The 27,957-nt window shown below is 37.2% G+C and overlaps 1 long non-coding RNA gene and 1 pseudogene across 1 annotated transcript in view; one reads left to right on the forward strand and one right to left on the reverse strand.

Annotated features, from left to right (window-relative positions):
- The window catches only part of LOC116551318, a 652,551-nt gene that overhangs the window by 191,211 nt on the left and 433,383 nt on the right, over nucleotides 1-27,957 (forward strand). The gene's annotated exons all lie outside the window — the stretch shown is intronic.
- Nucleotides 14,758-15,584, reverse strand: LOC116551314 (annotated as a pseudogene).

Raw genomic sequence — 27,957 nt, forward strand, 5'->3', positions numbered from 1 at the left:
TGATCAATGGTGAATTTAAAGTTTTGAAGGGCAAAACGTGATTACTCCATTTTAACAGTTTTCACTCCTCCACGCCTTCCTTTGTATGACCAGCCTCTGACATAATGAGAGAAAAAAGGCCTATTGGGACCAGCTTAATTCCGTGACATATTTTAACTAGGCAAGATCCTCATTCATGCCAGGGACTTTTTGGAGTCCCAGTCATATCCCCTTATGAACATAGTTTATCCAGTGTGCGGCTCTGCAGTAGCATAGGATTTACGGCCAAGTTCTTCCTCAATTCATTCCCTACAGTAGAGGTCTACTCTAGTTGGTTGAGTAGCTTAGTCCCTATCCATATACGTTGTTATATTGAGAGTATTTACTATTGTCTGCATATGTGGAGATTTTTGAAGCTAAAATTGTTCCTCATCCTTCCTGAAGAAGCACACTGACGAGCTGCCCCTGTATTCAGGGTGCCTGATTCTTTCACGCTCCGGGGCATATTGTTATCACCAGCTGCAGTCAGGGGAAAGAAAAAAATCTCCATCACTGTTATGTAATACAGTTCAATTAGGCACATAATGTAGATTTTATGTTTTTCTCTGAAACATCTGTCATGTACTACCTACTAAAAGCAAAGCTTTGAGAGCCAGACCTCCTGTAGCATTTTAATATCAATGTGCCTTTTTACATAGTAGTTATCTAATGTTTGTGCCAGTTTTTGAAAACACCACATCTTAAATATCACCTCCTGAATGAGTGTAAATTCAAAATGCCTGCCAGGGGGCTATGTGTCTGTGGGAGGAACTAATATCTACCCTAATCTAAATAACAAATGAATTTTAGACTGTCATTCTAACCCAACATTAGCATTGGCCCTTGGGAAAATCATTGTTTATGTATTCTTTTCAGATACTCAGAATTAAGAGTCAATCTATTTGAACCTTGTTGCTAATATTAGATCTGCATTTCTGACATACTAGGAAAATGTGTACAGAGTTTTTGCATTTGTCAGACAAAAAGCTACCAATACAAAGTTTTAACAAATTATCTTCAAAGTCTCTGGAAAAAAAGACCAAGTCACTTGGGGGAAAAGATAAAATACCCCGAGATCCTTGTGAACAAAAACATCTCTCACCGAAACCCATGATCTTCTTGTGACCAGGCAATAGGGGTTAAAGTAACATTCCTAGTAAAATGTACTGTTCTAGCTTGTCAAGCCATAAAAGATTCCTTGTTCCCATAAAATCTACATTGAAGCAAACAAAAGATAAAAAAAGAAACACAAGTGACATAAAAATAAAACAAAGAATAAAATGAGGAAGAAAAATTTATGTGATTCATAGATTCAGAACTTTTAACAGCATACTAATATGTTGATAAAACACACCTGTAGCTGCAAAATGGCTTGTGTTAGTTTACAAGACTGTTATTTGGCATTAGTCAGGATTCCATTAATTATGTTGAAATTTAAAAAGTAAAGTATGGAATTGTTAGAACTATAGACAATGTGAGTGGAGTGTAGCATATTACAAAATTAAAATGAAAAGTTTTATAAATTACATAGCCAATTGGGTTTTTATAGAGATGGGGTTTTGTTCTGTCACCCAGGCTGAGTGCAGTGGCACAATATAGCTCACTGCAGCCTTGAACTCCTGGACTCAAGGGATCCTCCCACCTCAGCCTCAGGAGAAGCTAGGACTACAGGAGCACACCACCATACCCAGCTAAAATTTGTATTTTTTGTAGAGACAAGGTATTGCTGTGTTGCCCAGGCTGGTCTTGAACTCCTGGGCTCAAGTCATCCTCCTGCCTCAACCTCCCAAAGTGCTGGGAGTATAGTCATGCACCACTGTACCCAGCTAATAACTGTTCATTCCAGATAGTCACCTTAAGATTTATTAATAAGTTTAATAAGGAGATTATCTGGATACTTATTTTACATTGGAGCATTGAGCTGATTCTGAACAGTAGACAGTGTCTTGGTGCCATTTTGGTAGTTTTCAGATCTAAAATATTGAGTTCATGGATTTTAATATAATACTCTACAACTCTCTACGACTGCATGGTGAGTGCCTTACTGTAAGACTGTTAAGTGAGTTATTTCTACATTTTGGTACTTTTACGCTACAATGATTCTTAATAAATACAAATTATCAATGACCACAGCACTTACTATAAAACATGTTCAAAACAGATGGTAGTGCTGGATATCTCTAAGTAAAGCAACAGATGGAGCAGGAGTTTAACCCTGGAAGCTTTGAAGGGGTTGAATGACAGAACTTATTTTTAACTCAATTTAGGGAGAATTTGGTGTGAGAATGAGGTGTACTATTTCAACTATATGAAACAACATACACAGACAGAAAAATACTTGAGTTCCAGTGGTAATGATAGATTGACGCAATGGGAACCACTTTTGACTAAGACTTGTGAAATGTTGTACAGAATATAACCATATTGGTTTAGTAAAAATCTAAAGATGAGTTAGAAGGAAAATGTCTCGTTGCAGAGTCAAGGAGCTTAACCATAGGCAGAGTGTAAGTGTATGAATTAGGGCTCTGGTTCCTGGGATACTGACGATCAAATATATGTCCAACAGAGAAATTATGCCATGGAGCCTGGGACATAAAGTTAGGCCTGGAAGGACTGCCCCTTTCTTAAAGAACAGCTCTGGGAAAAGTTAAGAAAGCTTTTATCTAGGCAAATAAATGAACTTCCCAGAATAAATAAAAACCTCAGTTCTGAAGTCCAAAGTTTTATATCCGTGTTGTAATGATTTCTGAGCAGAGAAACTAATGGAATATTTCATCTGAAACCAGCAAAATCTCTGGGGCATTCTGTGAAAGCAAATATAGAGACTTTTCCATAAGAAGAGGGTACACAAGATCCCCTCAGGGAAGACAATCTTATAAAACAAAAACAATAATAAAATATCAACCTAAGATGAGCTCATGATAAAAATTATAAACTACATAAGGAAATGATAACCATAAGGGAAAGTCAGCAGAAACTGAAACCAGAACTACCTCAGTACTAAGACAATCAAATGGTTAGTATAAAATACACATGTGTCAAAAATATTTAAGTCAAGGGGGTGAAAATGATAATGATTACTATTTTTTAATTATCATTTTAAAATTTATACTTTCTTCTAGTCTCTTGAATGTTTCACTAGTAACTGGCATTTATTTTATAACAAGAAAAAGTGTTGCAAAAGTTTCTGTTTTGCAGCATTCAACATGCTAATTCTTGGGGAAAGTTTCTGGTTGCTCTTAGGTCAATGGTAACACAAACATATAAAGTTCCTGTTGAATTCCAGGTTTATTTGAAATGCTGTGGGAAATCCTAATATACTGGTTCATAACAAAACTTTGTTTTTATCTTTAATTAAACTTTTCACTGCTCTTTTTTTTTTTAAATCAATATTCTGGAGAAGCATCGAGAATCATGGAAATTATTATTTCCTTACTAAATATTGTATCCCAAAGACATCTACACTTACTCTCTGTCAGTAATAGGAAGCATGCAGCAGTCTCAATTATCAGATGATGATATTTTTATTAGTGTATTATCTTAATTTGATGATTAAGATATATGGTAATCCATTAATATCAGAGTTTGCAAACATAAGGTAATTAAATTGCATTCAAAAGCAAAGGGTTTTGAGCTACAAGTCATCGCATCTCTCCCCTATATGTCTGTAGGAGTACAAATAACCTTTCTTTTTCTTCAAAAAACTAGCTTGGTGCCCAGAGGAGGGGCACACTCAGCTCTCAGAGAAAGGAGGGGGCAGGGCTAACAAGAGACTGCCTTCAAAGGTGGTTGAGACCCAGGGGGATTTTCATCACAGGTTTTTGGCATGGGAAGGTCTTTGAAGATTTTTGAATTTTTGCTTAACATGTGGTCTCTGAGCCCTGCTCTCTCTGCTGATCTGAAGCCAAATAGCCCAGCACGACTCCTACCTGCTTGGTTTTCTGGAGGTATGGCCCCAAGAACCTCTCCTGTTTTTCATCCAATGATTACTTTTCTTATGGGAGGGTTACAATTTCCCTCCCTCTCTGCCCCACCCACTACCCACCTGGCTCCCCAGGCTTCCAGCATCATTTTCTGTCCCTTAATTGTATCAGACAGGGAAAGCTGGACAGGAAAAGTAGTAGGATGGAAAGTAGCCACTAGATGGCAGAATTGATTAAGCAGAATAGTACGTGCATTTAAGGCTGTGCATTCCAGGTACAAAAACAGTATGGGAAGAGATGGCTCTAAGAGCTGGTGCCTCTACATTTCCCCCCAGTACTGTTCCTCACCTGCCCACAGGTGGTCTGGCTCATCCTGGTGCACTGTCTTTGCATTCCACCAGGAAGTGGCACTTTAGGGAGTGACCTCATAGAGTCTGCCAGTTAGCATGTAAAACTCTTTTGAGTGCCACTGGAACTCTTGTGCCACTGGAGGTTAGAGATGCCTCTGAGGGCTCTAGTTCAGGAAGTGGTGACCTCCCACACAGCATATGTCCACCCACCCACTGTTTAATGTCCCAGGCAGAATACTCTCATCATCCCTTTATCTTAAAATTTTAAATTTGGAATATATTATCCACAAATTTCATATTCTATTTTGGCACATCAGCCCAACCTAAGCAACAAAAAGTGGACAGATTATCTATCAGTCTGAAGCTCGAGTTTACACTGGCAAGTTATTCATTGCATTGTCAGCAGCCATTAGCTTTACAAAGTACCATGCGATTGAGATAAATGTTAAAAAATATGAAGAACTCAGCATTCAAATATACCCTAAGTTTTATTCAGCTCTAATTTGGACTCATCTAACATCTGCCCACTGTATTGGCTTGCTTCATGTAGCAATCCTATTTATCAGCAGTTTTGTTTCAGTTCGAAGAAACACAGAGTAGTTCAGGGCCTGAAGTTTAGACCAGTGTCCCTCTGTGTACTGTCTACTTTTAAAAGAATATTTTGAGACATTATACTCTGTCAGGTTAGAGTACAAGGGCATAAAATCGCAGCTCACTGCAGCCTCGACCTCCCAGGCTCAAGCTATCCTCCCAGCTCAGCCTCCAGAGTAACTGGGACTGCAGACACACACCACCATGACCAGCCAATTTTGTCTATTTTTGTAGAGATGAGGGTCTGTTTTGTTGCCCAGGCAGGTCTGGAACTCCTGGTGTCCAGCAGTCCTTTCGCCTTGACCTCCAAAATGTTGAGATCACAGGTGTGAGCTGTCACACCTGGCCAAGGACTGTCTGCTTTTACAGACAGCCTTTGTGTGAACAGCCCTGGGATTCCAACTGATGTTGAAACCCTAATGAAAAGTGATGGAATACTTTCTTTGTCAAGTTTGTGCCTACCTTATCTCATTTTTTTCTTTTGGTCAAACTTAGGACCCAGCCCCTATTAGCAACCACACTTTTTGGTAAGGAAACGGAAACATAGAGCAGTTAAGAAGTCTGCAGAAATCCCACAGCTGGTAATGATAAAGCAGATCTGGATGACAGAATAATTCAGGACAGTTTCAGTCTTTCTTTGGAAGTTACTGGTTTTTTGTTGAACTAGAATTTTCTAAACATTAAATCTCTATTTAATGGTTGCATATAGGGTCAATTTTATATATTCCTTCATTTGTCAATAGTCACAGAACCTATGCATGTTCTGAATAATGGCTCGTATAAAATATGGACTCTTAATTAATTGTGATCTAGAACATAGAGCTTATCTTTTCCAGACAAATGTGAAATGATGGGGTTAGACCTCTATAGGAAAACGAAACTCTGTTGTGAGTGGTTATGTGAATCGGCCTAACAACAGCCAATAGTCTTTAACTTTTCCAGTTATGTAAATGATTGGTATTACAATTTATGTATGTGCTGATGGGATATGTCACTGAGTGATAACTGCATGTTAGATCTCACCTGTCTCCTATAACCACAGCCCAATAGCTGAAGAGGAATCAAGAACTACTGTTCTTGCTCTCTTTTTGTTACCATTTTAATTTGGAATAATTTTAGATTAAGAGAGAAGTTGCAAAGATAGTACAAGAGCTCTCATTGACCCTCTATCCAACTTCGTCACATGTCAACATGGTACGTTTGTCAAAATTAAGACATTAACTTTGGTAAAATACTATTAACTAATTTGCAGCATTTATTCAGATTTCACCAGGTTTTCCACTCGTATTCTTTCTCTGTTCCGGAACACCATGGTGCATGCCCTGCCCTTCTCTTTTTATCTAATTTGAGAGGGCATCAGGCCCTCCATCTTTTGTTGCCTGTGTGCTTTGCTGTGAACCACGTTAAAGCCCAGAGATCTAATACAAACCTCCTGGGTGCTGGGCCTAGTGGGAGCCCTATCTGTGCTGCTAGACCAGGGACCTTAGGGCGAGTGTTGGTGCCTTAGGCTCATTTCCAACTTTTCTGAGGTGCCTCACTGAGAGCTACTCCAAAAAGACACCTTTTCATCCCTTCTGTTAAAAAACAAAACAAAACAAAAATACTTCAAGCAGTACTTTGCCACGAGAACAAGATACAAATGGATTTTAAAAGCATCTTTTGTGACACTATTCCTTTTCATTATTTCTTGGTTTATCCACTAAAGTGAGTCACTGCTTCTTTGGGAAGACTACTGAAGAAGACAGCTTCTTTGAGAAGGCTCATACCATGAAGTGTTTTTGATCCATAAAATCCAGATTTCCCTGCTTTGGCCACCTTATTCTGTTTCCTCTCTGGATTTTTGGCATCGTTAAGTCGCTCAGTATCAACACAACAAAAGCTGATGCAATTCTCTATTGGTCATACCAAATAATTGTTAGCTCTCTGGAAAAAGAATTCTAATATAAATTTATAAAGGAGATCTCAAGACAAAATCACTTTTAATTTCATATGTAACAAGAGAGATCTTTACAGGCTGACAATTACTTATAAACAATACACTCAAGACAGTCACTTGGGTGATATGAAGATGTTACATTTATTATTGTTATAATTTTGGTCTAAATAATGAGGCTTCCTATACATGATTGAAAAATAACTTTCTGGTTTCTCAGCTGCCAGCTCTGTGCTTGGGTGATGCCTGTGACAGTCACACAGATAGGAAGCTTATATTAAAACCAGAATCAAAGGCAGCAGGAGTGGGAATCAGCCTACATTAATGAACCACTGAAGCCTCTCTCTGGCACGGATGAACACTAAATCACTGGTTAGATCTCTGGCGATTTCCCACTTGAGAGATGTGAAGAAAATGGCCCTTTCGGGGTAACAGCAAAGCTGTAGCAACTTGTCAAAATACTATCTAACATATGAGCTTAAAATTATTCTTAAAATGATCTTGAAAGATTGGGAAATATTCCCACCAAGTGTTTGATTTGACAGTGACCCTTGAAAAAGCAAGTCAGTGAAAGTGGAAGCCTCAGGATTCATCTGATAGGCCTTGTCTGGCATCACCAACCACTTTGGTCAAAGTTAACAAGGGTTCTTTTACAGCTCAAGATAGAGATGAGAACTAAGTGACATAAAATTTATGCATCTTTTCTCAAATTGACTAGGTAATTACATTGACTATTCTCTTTTTCACTTGTGAATATCTGCACTACAGTCAAACCATCTATGACATTATTATTAAATAAATTAGACAGTGCTGAGTGTTAGGCTAATTTCTGGCACAAATTAAAAGACTGGTAACAGATCCTGATGCTAATTATTTTCTCTTATAATTGGACTTAACGTGATAGAAATAAAAATTTTGATTTTTTTGTCCTTTGTAAGGGAGTTATACCTTATTTTATTTTATTTTAGAGACAGGGTCTCACTTGTCACCTAGGCTGGAGTGCAGTGGTAGGATCTTGGCTTACTATAGCCTTGACCTCCTGGGTTCAAGAGATCTTCCCAACTCAGCCTTCCAAGTAGTTGAAACTACAGGCATGCACCACCACACCTGGCTACTTTTTGTTTTGTTTTGTTTTATTTTGGGGGGAGTCAAGGTTTCACTATGTTGCCCAGGTTGATCTCAAACTACTGGGGTCAGTGATACACCTGCCTCAGCCTCCCAAAGTGTTGGGATTACATGTGTGAGCCACCGCACCCAGCCCATACCTTAATTGAAAGTACCTTACTTATCTTAATTGAAAGGCTGGGTGTAGTGGCTCACGCTTGTAATCTTCTTTCATTTTAAAGATGCATAAATTGAGCATCTGTTTTCTATTTATTTAGCTAGATGCATTGTTGTTTGAAATTTAATTTGCATGTTTTGTTGGGCACATTCTCTGTGTTAACTAATATGGGAGCTTGAGATTAATGAAACTCACAGTCCTTAGAGTTTTGTTTGTTTTGTTCTGTTTTTGAGATAAAGTCTCCCTTTGTTGCCCAAGCTGGAGTGCAGTGGCATGATTTCGGCTCACTGCAACCTCTGCCTCCCGGGTTCAAGCAATTCTCCTGCCTCAGCCTCCAGAGTAGCTGGGATTACAGGCATGCACCATCATGCCTGGCTCATTTTTGTATTTTTAGTAGAGGTGGGGTTTCACTATATTGGCCAGGCTGGTCTCGAACTTCTGACTTTGTGATCTACCTGCCTTGACCTCCCAAAGTGCTGGGAATTACAGGCAGTAATTGAGCAAAGAAAGTGGGTAAGTGGGAGGAAAACAGGCCAGAATGAAAAAAATAAACATAATGTTCTTATTCTGCTAAAATATAATGTAGCTTATGTAGTTTGTGTTTCCATTTTCAATAGCAGTGTTTCTGAATCATAGAAGTCTCATGTTTAGAAGAGTAGTACATTTTGTTAAGATTTGGATTAGATGATAACAAACTTTGCTACCGGCTGTATGATTCCAGTGTCAGGTCTTAACAAAGGTAGAGTGTTTTTCTCTCTTTTCATTTGATAATTATAAAATTAAAATAAATAGAAATTTTCCCAGATATATCAGAAACCTGAAGGGTTTCATGAGCCTAGATAGTTTCTGTTATCCACAAAAATAGATTTTTAATTAATCAGTGGCCCAGGATGTTAGTTTAGGTTGTGGTCTACTTCATTTTAGTTCCGAATCTGGAGAGGATACAAAATTCAATAGATTTTTCTTTCTTCTTTTTTCTCCAAGCATAGAACCTACAAGGTAAGGATAGCTTTGCAGGTATTTGTAAAACCTAATTCTATGAGGAGTCAAAGACAGATTTCAGAAAGTCTAGTTGAAAACACTAGAGAGAGAGATGAACAATGTGCCTCCAGAAGTATGCATAGTCAACAGAACAAATTATGTAGATCAGTTGAACTGGTGAGGAGATAAACATTTTTGGGTAGTTATGACTTCATGGAAGACATGGAATCTCCATAAGACTTGGAAAACCAAGTTTGTTTTAGAAAGTGTGGGAGAAGGCTGGGTACAGTGGCTCATGCCTATAATCCCAGACTTTGGGAGGCTGAGGTGGGAGGATCACTTGAGGGCAGAAGTTTGAGATCAGCCTGGCCAACATGGTGAAACCCTGTCTCTACTAAAGATACAAAATTTAGCTGGGCATGGTGGTATGCACCTGTGGTTCCAGCTATTTGAGAGGCTGAGGCAGGAGAATTTCTTGAACCTGGGAGGCAGAGGTTGCAGTGAGCCAAGATTGTGCCACTGCACTCCAGCCTGGGTAACAGAGCAAGATCCTATCTCAAAAAAAAAAAAAATGTGAAAAGTGTGGGAGAAGCAAAGTACCTGTAAAAGGAGATATGATGAGAATAAAATTCTAGAGTTACACAACTGTAAGATATGTCATGGAAATAACAGTAGATCTATTTGATGTGGACACAAGGGGAGATAAAATTACAAAAATAAGGACAGACCTTTGATGCTTTGCTAGAGAATTTAGACTTGGTCTTGAAAGCAACAGGAAGATACCCTCAACTCTTGAGTATAAGGATAACATGATTGAAGTGTAATATTTTAGAAGGTTAACTTAGAAATAAACATGAAGAGGTTCATATAGGGAATTATTAGGGGCAGAATGACAAATTGAAAAATTTTTACAGCAGTCCAGCTATGTAACCAAAGGGCCTAAAATAAAGTTGGAAAAGTGGGAATATAAGGAAAGAGTAAAATGTAAAAGACAATTCAAAGCTGAAATTGGCAGGCTAAGAATTCATGCCTAATAGGATTTGGATAATCAAGTGGAGAAGAGGTGAAAATGCATAAACTCTCTGAGTCTCTAAGACTAAGATAATAGTGATTTAGTCCAAACTGAAAGCAGGCATTGAGTCTGTAAGACTAAGATAATAGTGGTAAAATTAGTCCAAACTAAGAGCAGGTATACCTGTATTCCAGGGCTGTTGTGAGAATTAAATAAAAAGACATAAAAGCTGTTTTAAAAATTCACGATTATATAAAGGTATATCCTGATCAAGGACTAAAAAGTCTAAATAACAACCAATAGGGTAAGAATGAAATAAATGTGTGAGGAGTCCTGAGTTTATGGTTATCCAAGTAGAGAGAAGTGCTATTCCCAGTGACCAACATGATCATAAACAGAAAAATCTGCTATTAAGATGAAAAGAGACCAGCATAGAATCTGTTGTAGGTGTTACCAGAAACATGACCCACATGGCCACCTCCATTGGATAGTGTTTAAGTAAATAAGGAAGGTAGCAAGGCATTACACCAGGAAGAATAAAGGACATTTGAGCGTGTATGCACTGTACCAAGTGCTTTTACCCACACATTTTATTTAGCACAGTCATTATGTCGGGTGGTAGAAACCTCATTTTAGAGATGAGAAACATGGCAATCAGATTTTAACTAAATTATGATCTCTCAATTAATAAACAGTGAAGCTGGTTTTCTGATTCCAAGGCCAGTGTCTTTTAACTAGACCATCTATGCTTTAGTTTTGGTGTGGACACATACCAGGACGACTGAACCTGGGTGACGTAACCCCTGTGAACCTTGGTTCCTACTATAAGATGGGAAGGATAATATTTAACTTACATAGTTGCTGTAGAGATAAAACAATGTGAAAGAGTTGTGAAAATTGATATGTACTGGACAATATAACATTAATTATTCCTAGTGTGCAGTGATCAGTTCTCTAATTTAAACACACAGTTGTAGAACTCTGCTTGGGAGAAGCTGCTGTAAAATTATTAAAGTATGGCTGACATTTTCTAACCATCTGACTTAAAATTTCCAAAATTAATTTTCACTGAGCAATGTCTCTGAAATATATCTTTCACTTGATTTAATTATATAAATTAACAGAATTATCTGTTCTGGTTAGATGAAAAGTTCTAAGAATCATTTAAAATTTACTCTGAAATTCCTTGATCTCTAATCTTAAAACTCCTTGAATATATTATTTTAACGTAGCTGTTTCATTAGAACACTACTTCCATATTGAACTGATGACAATGCTTATTTTAAAGCTTTTATAATGCTTTAAAACACGCCCAGATCTTCAAAATTATGGTCACCATTTTGTTCCATAATATTGTGTTTATCTTCTGTGAAAACCTGCCACATTTCAATAGTCATATGTATGTTAATGAAAGAATAATAATGACAACTAATAGAACACAAGATGTGTCAGTGTACGACTATCAGAGCAAAATCAAAACAAAACTGCACAAAGACATTATGAATCTGGATCTGAGGCTTCCTGGTTCTTAACTAGTTTTATGTTAATGAAACAATTATTAGAACACACAAAACCCTTCCTTTTTAATTTGATAAATTGAGCGGTGATGTGAGTTAATTGAACCATCGGTGTGATAATAAGATGCAATTGGTATGATTTATCAGAGGATGACATGGTTACAGGCATTGCTTCCACAGAAAATAATGGCTGTTATTACCACTTCCTGAGGTGAGCAGGCAAGCCATAAACCTAGCTTATTGCTACACAGGTCAGAGGAGGGGTCCATTTTGCCTTTTGTCTTAGCAGATCTTTTAAGGCTGTCACTTGAGAAGCACACTTAATAATTTGGAAAATATTTTTCCATATCCCACAAACAATATCAATATTGAGTTTGTTTAGGCTATTCCATAATCTTAACCATTTAGCTAAGTATTAAAGTGAAAGCCCCTTAGATCTCCAAGAACTTTGAGTTCTAATGTTGGTAATTAAGGAGTCATCCTGGGTCTTTTTTTCAAGTTGCATTATCTTGTAGAGATATTTTTGCAGGTGGTTATTCTAGTGGCATAGTGCTCTAGGGCTCTGCTGCTTGAGAAGTAAGTCCTGTGCTTTTTCGTATGTGGTTCAGAGAGAATATTACATGCTACTCATCTTCTAGTGGAAGAGAAAGAAATAAGTGATCACAAAGCCCTTTGGTTTGCAAAGAAAAAATTTGAATTTACAAAATTATATTTCTTTGTATCTCAATGACTTCAAAGTAAATAAAAAGTAAATCAATGTCACTGGATCCATGAAATATATTTATTTGGACATGGGATCTATTTCTGCTACATAGTGATATTAGGAAAAACACTTGACATAAGTTCATGCTATGATAAATTAATCCAAGATCCTGGAATGAGTTTGCGCCTATGCTGAAAAGGTTATATCTTAAAATACTAATAAAATCTTCATCCTTCATTAATCTTATATTCATTTATCAGATTCTTATTCTAAACTTTCATTTATACATTTGTCAAGTTTTTTTTAATACACACAGCCACATATGTTCTTTGAATACTTATAACCATTCTGAAGTTGACATGTCATCATATAATTTATTATAGAAAATTAGAAGCTCTTGAAAGGAAAAGAGGAAGGTCTTGTTAATTAATCCAAGGTGATAAGTATAAGCCAGGGCTTCTCTGAGATCAGAAAATACAGTCACTCTAGATAAGAAGTTCATCAAAATTTAAATAATGTACCAAGAAAATCAAGTGGGAAAGTGGCAAAGCCAGAATTTGGTTCCATGCTTTTAGGACCTACCCTTTTCTAATAGTCCTTTCCAATAGATTTTGGGATTTCCTAATTTACTAATTTGAAATGATTAGAGGGAGAGAAGTCAGGGATCCATACCTGTAAATATCAATGCTCAAGTAGATACTATGTCTTCTATATTTTCATGTATTTTAACTTAAAACCCATCAGGTCTTCAATAAACAGTTGTGTCAAATCATACCACTTGACACTTCACCATTTTGGATATCTTTCTTTAGATAGTAAGGAGTTTTCTGTTTTCAAAAGTCAACGATTAGCATAACAATGTGTCTCCTCCCACACACATATATATTCTATATATATATATGTATCTATATGCATACACTCAGATCAGCCCTTCCTTCATTGTCTGTTAATCTTAGTTTGCAAAAATCTGCACATAAATTTTACAAAAAAATGATGATGACTGTCAGATATTTTCTAGGCTCAGAAGAGAGCTGAATCACAGTGTTTTGGAATATAGCAAAAGGGCAACAGCTTTGGTCCATTAAACTGTTCTTCAAATAGCTATTATGCCAGTTTTAACCTTGTTCATTTTCACACCTTTACTGGCTGCACAGACAATGCTAATTGGAAACATTTTGTTTGTAGGACCTTCTGGTCAAGGTGGAAATTTTAATTTGTTTAACCACATTTAATTATGAAATACATCATCTACAAAGTGGTAGCTGCTAAGAGGAATAGCCTAATGAGAGGATATGGAAAATATTAAGGAAAATAAATCAGACATTGTAATCATGATATGTGGAATAGAACCCTGGGTCTACCATTAAATACCTATGTATAGTCAAGTAACTTCATTCTCTGGGCCTCAGATTTCCCATCTGTAAAGCAGGTTAATTATGTTAGCTGGTACAATATAGTTTTACTGTGCCTTGTTTTGTAAATCAGAAAACTTGGTGTTGCAGTATAATTTCCAATGATAAGACATGAGGAAATTTCCACAGCTTCCATTTTTTCATCCTTTTATCTTTAGCACAAGTCACTTGGACACTGAATGCTTTTCATTTTCTAAAAGAAAGAAAAAAGAAGAAAGTCACCAGCATTAATTTTCCATTTTGCTACCATATTAATAAGAGCTATAAATAAAGATTAAATGTAAGACGAATTACAGCATGGAAAAATCTCCACTTGCCTACATATTTAAATATTAGGAAGTATTTCTGGAGATTTTGCTACATCATTGGGTTATCAAGATGACAAATTTCCATTTAATATTTAATTATATTATTTCTCGATTGTTCACTCACTCCCTTTCCTATTTCCTAGTGATTTGCTTTAAATCTAACTTGCCACACTATCCAGCTGTGGTACACTGGATGCATTTATTATCTTTGCTTAGCTTGTTTATGCATCTGCAAAATGGGAATAATGACATCTCCACTGATCTTAGAAGAAAGTGATATCATTCCATTTTAATGCTGGATGCAAATAAAGAATTTTAACCATCTTTTAAAAACTTAGTTAGCCAATACTCAATAGCCCATTGTTTATGAGTCAAATCTTAGCTTCATATTACCATGTTACCTCCCCCTGGAGAGCTCCCAAGAGTCTTGCCCTTGGATATTTCCAGGAACACTAGCCATTATAAGGAACTTGAGAAATGCGGTTCTGAAATGTTGAAAGACTTGCTACCCATGTTTTATAGAAGGCATGCTTTAAAGGTTGCAACAATTATCTCTTATTACCCTTATTAATTTTTTTCACCACGGGACAGGGGCTGCAGAAACACAGGTTAAGACCTTAGTTTTTTTATATCGTATTTAGCTTGAGCCACATTTATTGCCCAAAAAAATGTGATTTATCTATAAATAGCTTCTTTTTTTTTGCATTAATTATTTTTATTTACAGAAACAGTGTACAGTTAACCCAGTTTCGTGGCAAGTTCTTTAGCCTTTGCCTTTTCTAGCTTGGCGATGCGAGCCACAGACTTGGGGCCCAGGACATTGCCTCCCCAGTGACGCCGGATCTCATCGTATCTGTCATTGTAATTGGTGCGGATAGTTTCCACCAGCTTAGCCAAAGCACCTTTGTCTTCCGGATTAATGTGTGTGAAGGTGACAGTGGTGCAGGTCTTCCTGTGTACGAGACGTCCCAGTCTTGCCTTCCCCTTGATGATGCAGTAAGGGACTCCCATTTTACGACAGAGGGCAGGCAAGAAGACAACGAGCTCAATGGGATCCACGTCGTGTGCAATCAGCACCAGCTGCACTTTCTTGTTTTCCACCAAGGTGGTGACGGTGTTGACTTCTGCTCGGAGGACAGGTGGTCTCTTAGTGGGGACGTCCCCTTTGCCAGCCGCTTTCTTCTCGGCCCGGGCCAACAACCTCTGCTTCTTCTCTTGCTTCGTCTCTGGTCTGTACTTGTGGGCCAGCTTCAGCAGCTGGGTAGCTGTTTGGCAGTCCAGGGCTTGGGTGAATTGGTTAATTGCAGGAGGCACTTTCAGCCGCTTATAGAGGATGGCTCTCTGCCGCTGCAACATGGTATAGTGGGGCCATTTCACAAAGCGGGCGAGGTCTCTTTTGGGCTGGATATCTTGTCCAATGGCAAAATTTTTAGGCCTATTCTCAAATAGTGGATTCGCCACTTTCTTGGCCTCCTGCTTCTTAACGACAGCAGGGGCCGGAGCCACCTTCTTCCCCTTGGCCTTCTTTCCTTTCGGCATCTTGGGCGGTAGGAAGAGAGCATAAATAGCTTCTTAAATTTTGATTAAACAAATACATGGAAGAGTTATTTTTGAGAACCAATTTAGCTTTGTTTCAGGCACAATTAGTAGTCAATACTTGAGTACATCTTTTTGGATTGTGACAATACAGAGTTTCCTACGTTGTGGTAGAATTGTACTCTTATCACACAGCATAAAGAGTAAGGAGCAGTAATTGTAAAATTCTAAAGGGGAAAGGAGATTATCCCCTATTCATTTTCTGTCTCCCACAAATATGTGAGTCAGTGTCTTCAGTGCTTAGAGACTTACAGAATTTTGGTATTTCAAATAAGAAAGCTCAGGGGACATAAAGCCAATTTTTTTTTTGTTTGGTGGCAAATTATAATACTGTGACATTAGTATTTACACTTAACAGAGATAAACCTTTCCAATTCTTAAAACATTTGAAATCAGAAAAGACTACACTTAACCCAATTGTTTAGACCAAAGATGATTCTGTTACCTCTCAAGATAGAAAACTGGAAGGCAATATGTTTAACACAAAGTTGATAATCTGTATTTCTTTTCATTCTTTTTTTTTTTTTTTCTCAAGACAGAGTTTTGCTCTGTTGCCCAGGCTGGAGTGCATTGGCATGATCTCAGCTCACCACAACCTCTGCCTCCTGGGTTCAAGTGACTCTCCTGCCTTAGCCTCCCAAGTATCTGGGATTACAGGTGCACACCACTATGCCCAACTAATTTTTTGTATTTTCAGTAGAGATGGGGTTTCATTTCATCATGTTGGCCAGGCTGGTCTCGAATTCCTGACTTCATGATCTGCCTGCCTTGGCCTCCCAAAGTGCTGGGATTACAGGTGTGAGCCACTGCTCCCAGCTGCCGATAATCTGTATTTCTTACTATCAAGTCAAAGAAGTTTAAAGAAAGACGAAGAAATACAGACATTCCTAATTTAAAGTTTCAATACAATGCAGAACCATTTTGTCAGTATTCAATCAATATTCATGAAAAAAGTGGCCATGGCACATGACAGGGGATACACAAATAGTTGCTACAATTATCTGGCATCCTTTAAAGGTCTATTTAAGAATGCAACCATGATTGTCATTAATAGAACAAACAGTAAAAAATCATGCACTTTTCTATTTGAACACCTATACTTCTCCATTGCCTGCAAAAACTATCAGCAAATTCTTTGTATCAAATAATTTCTATTGAAATCAGGCTAACAATGTGATGCTAAGTACCAGTGTGGTAAGACTGATGTGATTTGTGTAGTATGTCAGTCAAATGAATGGTCCCAGGAATAGCTTCTAAGCAAATACATTAAATCATTAAATGGACAAAAGCATCCTTCTGTCACCATGAACCCACATTCAGGCAGTTGATATTCTGGCTTCCACCTAGAAATTTATATTCATCAACCAATCTGGGCTTGCTGGGAATGTGAGAGGTACAGCTAGTTGTGTTATGTTGTGTTGATAGTATTTGTGTGATTTGTTCCATATCTCTAGTGACCTGCGGGGAGATTATGTTTCCAGCCTTTTAGTACACATAAGAGGACATGAAATAAATTGTTGACTCTATTGCACTGTCAGCAAGGACTACAGACCAGCAATCTGACTTCTAAAGGTTGAAGTTATGTACCAGTCTGCTCTAGAGAAACCCTATACCTGATTAAAGATCCCTAAAGGTGATATAGGGCTCAAAGCTCCAAAATAATGTTTCTATATTGCAATGTGATCTATAATGATATATACACCAGACTATAAACTAGAAAATTAGATTTAGGCAGCAGTGTCAACTACAAAGTGCTAGAAACAGGGACAAAAGTTGTTAACCTTGTTAATTTGAAATGCAAGTCACATTCTCCACATCATTTAGCATTTCTTCTTTTAATTAAGAGAAATATGAGATTAAAATTCAGTTAGAATGCATAGTAGACAAACATACTAATTAAAAAACACAGGAGAAGTTTTATGTATATAGACCTAAATACACTTGGGAATTTAGTTATAATAAAGGTGGCAATTCCAATCAATGGAGTAAAGATGGGCTATTCTATTTAATTAATGCCATTAGAGCAAAGAGTAACCATTTGGAAAAAAGACAAAATTGGATCCTTAAATAAACAGGACATAGTACATCCAGAGAAATAAATAAATAATTTAAATGTGAAAGACGAAACCATAAAAGTACTAGAAAACTTTTTAATAATAGCCATTCTGGCTGGTGTTAGATGGTATCTCATTGTGGTTTTGATTTGCATTTCTCTAATGATCAGAGATGTTGATTTTTTTTTTCATATGATTGTTGGCCACATGTATGTTTTCTCTTGAAAAGTGGTCTGTTCATGTCCTTTGCCCACATTTTCATGGGGACACAAGTTTACCTATGTATCAGACCTACACCTGTACCCCTTGTGATGGTTAATACTGAGTGTCAACTTCATTGGGCTGAAGGATACAAAATACTGATCCTGAGCATGTCTGTGAGGGTGTTGCCAAAAGAGATTAACATTTGAGTCAGTGGGCTGAGGAAGGCAGATCCACCCTTAGTCTGGTAGGCACAATTTAATCAGCTGCCAGTGAATATAAAGCAGGCAGAAAAATGGGAAAAAAGAGAAACTGGCCTAGCCTCCCAGCCTACATCTTTCTCCCATGCTGGATGCTTCCTGCCCTTGATCATCTGACTCCAAGTCCTTCAGTTTTGGAGATATATACACACACACACACACACACACACACACACACACACACACACCCCTCCCATTAGTTCTGTCCCTCTAGAGAACCTGACTAATACACCCATGAACCTAAAATAAAAGTGAAAAAGAAGTACAAGAAGAAAATATGGGTTTATTCTTTCAAAATCTTGGACTTGGAAAAAGCTTCCTAACTATGACCCAAAATCTAGATGCATAAAAGAAAGAACTGGCAACTTTTGGCATGTAAAACTAAAACATATATCCCCAAGACAAAAACAAGACAAAACTAAAAAATCTCTATATGGAAAGTTAAAAGACAAATGTCAAATTAGGGAAACATATCTGTAATTCATAATGGATAAAAAGGTTAATCTTTATTATATGTAAAGAGCTACTATAAATTGATATAAAATAGAACAATAACTCAATTGAATTCAATGCTCATGAGCTAGATAGTTCATAGAAAAAAATACAAATGGCATTAAAATATGAAAAGAATCATTCATCATAATTTTTTAAAAATCATAAAGATAATTTTTAAAAAAGTTGTTGATATGTTTTATTGATGAGACCATGGAGAAACAAACACTGTTAGACTTTTCTGGAAAGAGTATAGGACTGTGCAATCCTTATGAAGTGGGAGTGGACAATAGCTATCAAGATTATCTTCAATTTCTTTTTTATTCAAATAAAATATCCTTCCACTAATTGATTTAGTGTACTGTTCTAAAAAATGTCGTATATAATCTAATCTAGTTATGAAGTGGCGGCATCTGGCTTTCAACCTGCTCAGCCAGCGTGACCAGTAAACAGGATACCCATATAGCCTCCAGGAATTGATATCTCCATTGAATGTACCATCTTCATGTTAGTATCAAGACTGTAGACCCAGAGTGGACAAAACTTGACATGAAAACCTCTTTGATGTGTTGCTTTCAATCATGAATTAATTTTTTCTGGATATGTTACATGCTACTTTGTTATCTCTCATTTAAGAAATGTTTCAAGTGTATGGCACATTTGTATGTAGTTAGCTATAGATGTATCTGGATACCTAGTATAACATGGAATCCTTTAAGGTACAGCATTTATTTAAATTTTCATGGCACTTTATCATTGGCTTTCTTATAAGGATTTCTCAATATATGTTGATAAGGAAATCAGTGAAAGCATGGCCTAATCTTAAGGGTTTTTCTACCTTCTATAGTTCTCAAACTTTTCTTCAGCTTCAGAAGAAGACCAAATTTATATTCACCAATGGTTAAAATGAAATGGTCAGCTAACTAAGAATTCCCTGTATAATGTTTTTGAAACATGTGTCTAAGATAGAATCATATAAAATAAGACTGCTATAAATTTGTGTAAAATACCTCAAATTCAACAATCTCTGGAATGATCTACTCATTACTTCAAGCATTAGCACATTTGATTAGATTATCTTCAAAATGTTTTCATCTTAAATAAGCCATGTTAATATGCATCTGTAAAACTCTTAAATCTTAAACAAAAGACTTCACTCTGTAGAGATCCTAGAAGAAAATCTAGAAAATGCCATTCTAGACATTAGCCTTGAAAAAGACATTATGACTGAGTACTCAAAAGCTATTTTAATGAAAACAAAAATTGACAAGTGAGACCTAATTAAACTAAAGAGATTCTGTTCACCAAACGAAGCTATCAACAGAGTAAACAAAATACCTAAAGAATGAGAGAAACTATGCCCAAACTATGCATCTGACAAAGGTCTAATATCCACAATTTATAAGGAACTTCAGCAACTGAACAAGCAAAACACAAGTAACCCATTTAACAAATGAGCAAAAGACATGAACAGACACTTCCCAAAAGAAGACATGCAAGTGGTCAACAAACAGATGAAATCACTACTCACCAGAGAGATGGAAGTCAAAACCACAGTGAGATCCCATCTCACACCAGTCAGAATGGCTGTTATTAAAATTCAAAAAACATCAGGTGTTGGTAAGACTATCGAGAAAGAGGAATGCTTACACACTATTAGTGGGAATGAAAATTAGTTCAGCCACTATGGAAAGAAGTTTCGATATTTCTCAAAAAACTCGAAATAGAAGTACCATTCAACCCAGCAATTTCATTCCTGGGTATATATCCCAAAGAAAATAAATCAGTCTACAAAAAAGACACATGTACTTATATGTTCATTACAGTACTATTCACAGTAGCAAATATGTGGAATAAACCTAGGTGACCACCAACAGTGGTTTGGATAAAGAAATTTTGGTACATATACAACATGGAATACTATGCAGACATAAAAAAGAACAAAATCATGTCCTTTGCAACAACATGAATGTAGTTGAGGGCCATTATCCTAAGTGAATTAATGCAGGAACAGAAAATCAAATATCACATGTTCTTGCTTGTAAGTGGAAGCTAAATACAGGGTACTCATAGACATAAAGATGGCAACAATAGACACTGGGGATTACTAGAGTGGGGAGAAGAGAAGGTAAGAAGGTAAGTGTTGAAAAGCTACCTTTTGGGTACTATGCTCAGTACATAAGTTATGGGATCATTTGCACACCAAACCTCAGCATCATGTAATATACCCAGGTAACAAACCTGTACATATACCCCTGAATCTAAAACAAAAGTTCAAGAAAATAAAGTAAAACTACTAAATTCTGTGTGTATTAGGCCATTATTGCATTGCTAAAGAAATACTTGAGGCTGGGTAATTTACAAAGAAAAGTGGTGACTGGGCATGGTGGCTCACACCTGTAATCCCAGTACTTTGGGAGGCTGAGGCAGGCTGGTCATGAGGTCAGGTGTTCCAGACCAGCCTGGCCTACATGGTGAAACCCTGTCTCTACTAAAAATACAAAAATTAGTCAGGCATGGTGGCACATGGCTATAATCCAAGCTACTCAGGAGGCCAAGGCAGGAAAACTGCTTGAACCTGGGAGAAGGAGGTTGCAGTGAGCCAAGCTTGCACCACTGCACTCCAGTCTGGGAAACAGAGTGAGAATCCAACTCAAAAAAAAAAAGGAAACAAAAAAGATAAAGGAAAGGAAAAGAAAAGAAAAGCCATTTAATTGGCTCACAGTTTTGCAGGCTATGCTTTGGCATCAGATTCTCCGGAGGTACCTCAGAAAGCTTATAGTCATAATGAAGGGTGAAGCAGGAACAAGCACTTAACTTGGCAAAAGCAGGAGCAAGAAGGCAGGGGATGAATGGTGGCTCCCATCCACAAAGCCATGAGAGATTTGCCCCCATGATCCAAATACCTCTCACCAGTCCCTGCCTCTGGCATTAGGGATTACAATTTATTTATTTTTTTATTATACTTTCAGTTCTGGGATACATGTGCAGAACATGCAGGTTTGTTACATAGGTGTACACGTGCCATGACAGTTTGCTTCACCCATCAACCTGTCATCTACATTAGGTATTTCCCCTAATGCTATCCCTCCCCTAGGCTCCCACCCCTGTTGGGCCCTGGTGTGTGATGTTCCCCTCCCTGTGTCCTTATGTTCTCATTGTTCAACTCCAACTTACAAGTAAAAGCATGCAGTGTTTGATTTTCTGTTCTTGTGTTAGTTTGCTGAGAATGGTGGTTTCCAGCTTCATTCATGTCCCTGCAAAGGACTTACACTCATCCTTTTCTATGGCTGCATAGTATTCCATGGTGTATATGTACCACATTTTCATTACCCAGTCTATCATTGATTAGCATTTGGGTTACTTCCAAGTCTTTGCTATTGCAAATAGTGCTGCAATAAACATACATGTGCATGTGTCTTTATAGTAGAATGATTTGTAAACCTTTGGGTATATACCCAGTAATGGAGATTGCTGGGTCAAATAGTAGTTGTGGATCTGGATCCTTGAGGAATCACCACACTGTCTTCTACAGTGATTGAACTAATTTACACTCCCACCAACAGTGTAAAAGCATTTCCATTTCTCCACATCTTCTCCAGCAGCTGTTGTTTCCTCTATTTTTAATGATCACCATTCTAACTGGTGTGAGATGGTATCTCATTGTGGTTTTGATTTACATTACTCTGATGACCAATGATGAGCTTTTTTTCATATGTTTGTTGGTACATAAATGTCTTCTTTTGAGAAGTGTCTGTTCACATCTTTTGCCCACTTTTTGATGGGGTTGTTTTTTTCTTGTAAATTTGGTTAAGTTCCTTGTAGATTCTGTATATTAGCCCTTTGTCAGATGGATAGATTGCAAAAATTTTAGCCCATTCTGTAGGTTGCCTGTTCACGCTGAGGATAGTTTCTTTTGCTGTGCAGAAGGTTTTTAGTTTAGTTAGATCCCATTTTTCTATTTTGTCTTTTGTTGCCATTGCTTTTGGTGTTTCAGTCATGAAGTCTTTGCTCATGCCTATGTCCTGAATGGGATTACCTAGGGTTTTTTTTTTCTAGAGTTTTTATGGTTTTAGGTATTACATTTAAGTCTTTAATCCATCTTGAGTTAATTTTTGTATAATGTGTAAGGAAGGGGTTAAGTTTTAATTTTCTGCACATGGCTAGCCAATTTTCCCAACACCATTTATGAAATGGGGAATCCTTTCTGCATTGCTTGTTTCTGTCAGGTTTGTCAAAGATCAGGTGGTTGTAGATATGTGACATTATTTCTGAGGCCTCTGTTATGTTCCATTGGTCTATATATCTGTTTTGGGACCAATACCATGCTGTTTTTGTTACTGTAGCCCTAGTATAGTTTGAGTCTGATGTCTCCAGCTTTGTTCTTTTTGCTTAGGATTGTCTTGGTTATATGGGATCTTTTTTGGTTCCATATGAAATTTAAAGTAGTTTTCTTCTAATTCTGTGAAGAGAGTCAATGGTAGCTTGATGGGGACACCATTGAATTTATAAATTACTTTGGGCAGTATGGCCATTTTCATGATATTCTTGCTATCCATGAGCATGGAATGTTTTTCCATTTGTTTGTGTCTTCTCTTATTTCCTTGAACAGTGGTTTGTAGTTTTCCTTGAAGAGGTCCTTCACATCCCTTGTAAGTAGTATTCCTAGGTATTTTATTCTCTTTGCATCAATTATGAACCAGAGTTCACTCATGATTTGGCTTTCTGTCTATTGTTGTGTATAGGAATGCTTGTGATTTTTGCACATTGATTTTATATCTTGAGACATGGCTGTAGTTGCTCATCAGCATAAGGAGATTTTGGACTGAGATGATGGGGTTTTCCAAATATACAATCATGTTCTCTGCAAACAGAGACAATTTGATTTCCTCTCTTTCTATTTGAATACCCTTTCTTTCTTTCTCTTGCCTGATTGCCCTGGCCAGAACTTCCAATACTACATTGAATAGGAGTGGTGAGAGAGGGCATACTTGTCTTGTGCCAGTTCTCAAAGGGAATGGTTCCAGCTTTTGCTCATTCAGTATGATATTGGTGGAAGGTTTGTCATAAATAGCTCTTATTATTTTGAGATATGTTTCATCAGTACCTAGTTTATTGAGAGTCTTTACCATGAAGGGGTGTTGGATTTTATTGAAGGCCTTTTCTGCATCTATTGAGATAGTCATGTGTTTTTTGACATTGGCTCTGTTTATGTGATGGATTACATTTATTGATTTGTATATGTTGAACCAGTCTTGGATCCCAGGGATGAAGCCATATTGATTGTGGTAGATAAGCTTTTTGATGTGTTGCTGGATTTGGTTTGCCAGCATTTTATTGAGGATTTTCGCATCAATGTTCGTCAGGAATATTGGCTTTAAATTTTGTTTCTTTGTTGTGTCTCTGACAGGTTTTCGTATCAGGATGCATTGACCTCATAAAGTCCCTTTTTTTCTATTGTTTGTAATAGTTTCAGAAGGAATGGTATGAGCTCGTCTTTATATCTGATAGAATTTGGCTGTGAATCTGTCTGGTCCTGAGATTTTTTGGTTGGTAGGCTATTAATTACTGCCTCAATTTCAGAATTTGTTATTGATCTATTCAGGGATTTGACTTCTTCCTAGTTTAGTCTTGGGAGGGTGTAGGTGTCCAGGAATTTATTCATTTCTTCTAGATGTTCTAGTTTATTTGTGTAGAGGTGTTTATAGTATTCTCTGATGGTAGTTTGTATTTCTATGGGGTCAGTGGTGATATCCTCTTTATCATTTTTTTGTTGTGTCTGTTTGAATTTTCTCTCCTTTCTTCTTTATTATTTTGGATATTTTGTTGATCTTTTCAAAAAAAGCAGGATTCATTGATATTTTGAAGGAGTTTTCATGCCTCTATCTCCTTCAGTTCTGCTCTGATTTCAGTTATTTCTTGTCTTCTGCTAGCTTTTGAATTTGTTTGCTCTAGCTTCTCTAGCTCTTTTAATGGTGATGTTAGGGTATCAATTTTAGATCTTCTTCACTTTCTCCTGTGGGCATTAAGTGCTATAAATTTCCCTCTAAACACTGCTTTAGCTGTGTCCCAGAGATTCTGGTATATTGTGTCTTTGTTCTCATTGTTTTCAAAGAACTTATTTATTTCTCCCTTAATTTTATTATTTACCCAGTAGTAGTCATTCAGGAGCAGGTTGTTCAGTTTCCATGTAGTTGTGCAGTTTTGAGTGAGTTTCTTAACCTTAGTTATATTTGATTGCACTGTAGTCTCAGAGACTGTTATAATTTCCATTCTTTTGCATTTGCCGAGGAGTATTTTACTACCAATTAAGTGATCAGTTTTAGAATAAGTGTGATGTGGTGCTGAAAGGAATATATATTTTGTTGATTTGGGGTGGAGAGTTCTGTAGATGTCTATTAGGTCTGCTTGGTCTGGAGCTGAGTTCAAGTCCTGAATATCCTTGTTAATTTTCTGTTTTGTTGATCTGTCTAATATCAACAGTGGGGTGTTAAAGTCAATATTATTGTATGGGAGTCTAAGTCTCTTTGTATGTCTCTAAGAACTAGCTTTATAAATCTGGGTGCTCCTGTATTGGGAGCATATATATTTAGGTTAGTTAGCTCTTCTTGTTGCGTTGATCCCATCACTATTATGTAATGTCTTTCTTTGTCATTTTTTGATCTTTATTGATTTAAAGTCTATTATCAGAGACTAGGATTGTAACCCTGCTTTTTTTTTCTTTCTTTCTTTCAATCTGTTTGGTAAATCTTCCTCCATTCCTTTATTTTGAGCCTATTTGCATCTTTGCATGTGAGATAGGGTCTCCTGAATACAGCACGCCAATGGGTCTTTACTCTTTATTCAATTTGCCAGTCTATGTCTTTTAATTGGGGATTTTAACTCATTTACATTTAAGGTTTATATTGTTATGTGTGAATTTGATCCTATCATTATGATGCTAGCTGGTTATTTTGCCTGTTAGTTGATGCAGTTTCTTCATAGTATTGATGGTCTTTACAATTTCGTATGTTTTTGCAATGGCTGGTATTGGTTTTTCCTTTCCATGAGGAGCTCTTGGAAGGCAGGCCTGGTGTTGACAAAATCTCTCAGTAACGCTTGTCTGTAAAGGATTTTATTTCTCTTTCACTTATGAAGCTTAGTTTGGCTGGATATGAAAATCTGGTTTGAAAATTCTTTAAGAATGTTGAATATTGGCCCCCACTCTCTTCTGGCTTATAGGGTTTCTGCAGAGAGATCCACTGTTCATCTGATGGGCTTCCCTTTGTGGGTAACCCAACCTTTCTCCCTGGCTGCCCTTAACGTTTTTCTCTTTATTTCAACCTTGGTAAATCTGATGATTATGTGTCTTGGGGTTGCTCTTCTCAAGGATATCTTGGTGGTGTTCTCTTAATTTGAATGTTGGCCTGTTTTGCTAGGTTGGGGAAGCTCTCCAGGCTAATATCCTGTAGAGTTTTTTCCAGCTTGGTTCCATTCTCCCTGTGACTTTCAGGTACACCAACAAAATGTAGATTTGATCTTTTCAAGTAGTCCCATATATCTTGGAGGCTTCAGTAAGTATAGTATTTTAGCCCTGGACCAGATCTCAGCAACCTTCTGAAAAGGGCCAGATGATAAATATCTGAGGTTTTGTTGGCCATATGGTCTCTGTCACAAATAGTCTTCTCTGTCATTATAGTGTAAAAGCAGCTTTAAATTATTTAGCTGTATTCCAGTAAAACTTTGTTTACAAAAATATATGGTGAGCCAGATTTGGCTCATGGGCCACAGTCTGTCAACCCTTTCCCTAGATCAAACAGAGGTTAGCCATCTCACCTACAAGTAAAAGGTTAAAATTTTAATATAATTAATTTTTGAAATAATACAATGCTTTTTGTTATTATCTTATTCTATGTTACTGCAACTCACATTTATTAAAGCCTAATTTAATAAAACTTACCTTTTTAGTTTAAATTCAGTAAGTTTTGACAAATGCACACAGTTGTGTAAACACTACCACAGTTAGAATATAGAAAAATTCCATATTTACCAAATTTCTCGTATGCTCCTTAGTAGTTAGCCCTTTCTCCCAACTCCGAGCTCCTGCCAACCATTTATTTGTTTTTTATACCTTTGTATTGCCTTTCCACGAATGCCATATAAATGAAGTAATAAATTATGTAGCCTGTTGATCCTGGCTTCTTTCATTTAGCATAATGTAATTGAGATTTATCCAAGATATTTTCTTTTTTTTCCCCCCATTTATTTATTTTATTGCATTTTAGGTTTTGGGGTACATGTGAAGAACATGCAAAATTGTTGCATAGGAACACACGTGGCAGTGTGATTTGCTGCCTTCCTCCCCATCACCTACATCTGGCATTTCTCCCCTTGCTATCTCTCCCCAGCTTCCCACCCCCCACCGTCCCTCCCCTATTTCCCCCCAACTGACCCCAGTGTGTAGTGCCCCCCTCCCTGTGTCCATGCGTTCTCATTGTTCAACACCCGCCTATGAATGAGAACATGAGGTGTTTGATCTTCTGCTCTTCTGTCAGTTTGCTGAGAATGATAGTTTCCAGGTTCATCCATGTCCCTACAAAGGACCCAAACTCATTGTTTTTGATGGCTGCATAATATTCCATGGTGTATATGTGCCACATTTTCCCTATCCAGTCTATCGTCGATGGGCATTTGGGTTGGTTCCAGGTCTTTGCTATTGTAAACAGTGCTGCAATGAACATTTGTGTGCACGTGTCCTTATAGTAGAACAATTTGTAATCCTTTGGATATATACCCAGTAATGGGATTGCTGGGTCGAATGGAATTTCTATTTCTAGGTCCTTGAGGAATCGCCACACTGTCTTCCACAATGGTTGAACTAATTTACACTCCCACCAACAGTGTAAAAGTGTTCCTATTTCTCCACATCCTCTCCAGCATCTGTTGTCTCCAGATTTTTTAATGATTGCCATTCTAACTGGCGTGAGATGGTATCTCAATGTAGTTTTGATTTGCATTTCTCTGATGACCAGTGATGATGAGCATTTTTTCATATGTTTGTTGGCCTCATGTATGTCTTCTTTTGTAAAGTGTCTGTTCATATCCTTTGCCCACTTTTGAATGGGCTTGTTAGTTTTTTTCTTGTAAATCTGTTTTAGTTCTTTGTAAATTCTGGATATCAGCCCTTAACAAGGTTGGAGGGAGAACGAGTGTGATGAAATGACAGAATCAGACTTCAGAAGGTGGGTAGTAAGAAACTTCTGTGAACTTAAAGAACATGTTCTAATGAAATGCAAAGAAACTAAGAACCTTGAAAAAATATTTGACGAAATGATAACGAGAATG

This window comes from Sapajus apella, unplaced genomic scaffold (genome assembly GCF_009761245.1).
Source record: "Sapajus apella isolate SASKATOON/1434 unplaced genomic scaffold, GSC_monkey_1.0 scaffold9, whole genome shotgun sequence".
NCBI lineage: Eukaryota > Metazoa > Chordata > Mammalia > Primates > Cebidae > Sapajus > Sapajus apella.